General features: G+C 43.9%; 1 long non-coding RNA gene across 1 annotated transcript; it reads right to left on the reverse strand.

The window, feature by feature from the left end:
* Positions 1-525: 525 nt before the first annotated feature.
* Positions 526-1,345, reverse strand: LOC126267569 (uncharacterized). The gene is made up of 2 exons (XR_007549031.1): positions 1,244-1,345; positions 526-813 (listed from the first exon to the last, which is right to left on the reverse strand). It is a non-coding gene; the product is annotated as an uncharacterized LOC126267569 (long non-coding RNA).
* Positions 1,346-2,134: the final 789 nt, after the last annotated feature.

The following is a 2,134-nucleotide window of genomic DNA, read 5'->3' on the forward strand; positions in this document are numbered from 1 at the left end:
CTAGTATGTAAGGGAGATGTAGCCGACGGCATACGCTGCTTCCTGAGGCAGATATAAGCTACAATAACAGGTGCTTAATTGTAAGCAACACATACTTCTGATGCAACGTTTAGCTTTGTATACAAGTAACGTTTAGGACGGACATTAAGACGGACATTAATTACACAGACGTAAACAAGACGTAAACAATAGTTTAAAAAATCCATTCCTCTGTATGAGATGTAAGTTTTTTTGTATTCTTGAGGAAGTTATTTTAGCTTGACATATATTTCTGTATATTTAAAAGATAGGGTGGAAGTACTTTCGCGACTCACGTGAAAAGTATGGTTTATATGAACTTGGAGAAATTACTTTTGTTTCACACATGTTTAAGTATGGTTTATATGAACTTGGAGAAATTACTTTTGCTTCACACATGTTTATATATTTATAAGCTCGATTGGAAATACTTTTGTGTCTCATGAGTCTTAACCCAGTGTATCATCGATATGTCTATCGCAATTAGATTAAAATGAGATGACTCAGTAAAATTTTATTTTATTTTATTTAAAAGTGTATCAATCTTCATTCGAGACATACAACGCGCACTTCCTTCACGCTTATCAGATATAGCTCGATTAGATCGCTTCTTCGCCGTCCCCACGTTGTCTTGAGTCTTGTTACGGCCTAAGCTGCCAGACACCACAGTGAATTTTCATGTCGTTTGCAAACAGCTTCGTCGCGGCCACCTCCTCAGCTGTTTCTCTTCCAGCGGCGGCGGCGGCGGCGGCGGCGGCGGAGGCGGCTTCGCCGTGATCACACAGATGCAAGGCTCTGGAAAAGAAAAATCACGATCAGGAAGAATTTACTGCGGGTCGTGCTGAGACACCACGGCATAGCTTCGTATCGTCCGCAAACGGCTTCGACGCCACTACATCCTTAGCTTTCGCCCTTCCTGTGGCTTGTGCATGACCGCGGTGTCGTCGTACACAAAACCGAAGATCTGAAGAAAAAAAAGAGAATACATGAGAAAATGTTTACTGCAAGTCGTGGGAGGTCGTATGTGGTCGAAACCACGGCGTACCTTCGTATCATCCGCAAACAGCATCGAATCTACGCCCTCAACTTTTGCGCTTCCAAGGACACACAAGGCGGTCGCATTTTCGTCTCCTCGTACTCACATTCAAAGCTCATATCCAAGGCTCTAAGAGAGAAGTGTACTGCAACTCGCGGGAGCTAGTACGTCCTTGGATAGCATGGCTACCAATGCATCATTCGCAAACAGCATCGACGCCGCCTCTCCTCATTATTTGCCCTTCCAGCGACTTATACATGGCGGTCACGTAGTTGTCTGGTCGTCGTACTCAAATCCAAATCTCTGGAAAAAAATTAATACATGAGCAAAAGTTGGAAAGAATACATGAGCATAAGTTTACTAAGAGTCGTCGGAGCACAAACGTGGTCAGAAACTGCGGCATACCTTCGTAAAATCCGCAAACAGCGTCAACGCCGCCGCCTCCTCAGCTCTTGTGCTTCCAGAGACTTGTACACGATAGTGGCGTCGTCCCTCTGCAGCATGCTGTCTACCCGCAGCGACGTGTCTGTGAAACTCTGCCTAACCGTCCCAGCGTCTGTCCTTAAATAGAAGTACGACAATGCTAAACGTGGTTTCCGTGGAAATGTGCACTTACGTCATTGATTCCCCCATTGTCCATTACAATGCCACATGTTTATATCGATACTGCACGACCATTCGTAAAAGACTAAGAGAGGGAAAATACACCGCATCACTCCCTGTGCATTTGTTGAATATCTAGACTGGAAACTAAGTGGTTTTAATACCAAGATGGTTTTTGCGTGGCATATAGACACTATCCAGCACCCCGCACTTTTGATCTCCTTATGTTGTCAGTGATTGTACCTGTGTAGTCTTGGCTTTTATCAAGGATTCATAATAGCGACGTAGACAATGTTATGTCGTTTTAATATTAGTTAGGGGGGTGTAACGGTGGTTGAGGCGCCATAGTGTCCGAATAGTAGTCTGTATATTCTTATCTCGTGGTTTCTTTCTCCTAGCTTAATACAAGCGAATACCTATCAAGCCATTTCTGGTGAAGCATTCGCCCACTGTGACATTTGTGGAAAAGAGAGATTG

This window comes from Schistocerca gregaria, chromosome 4, assembly GCF_023897955.1.
Source record: "Schistocerca gregaria isolate iqSchGreg1 chromosome 4, iqSchGreg1.2, whole genome shotgun sequence".
Taxonomy (NCBI): Eukaryota; Metazoa; Arthropoda; class Insecta; order Orthoptera; family Acrididae; genus Schistocerca; species Schistocerca gregaria.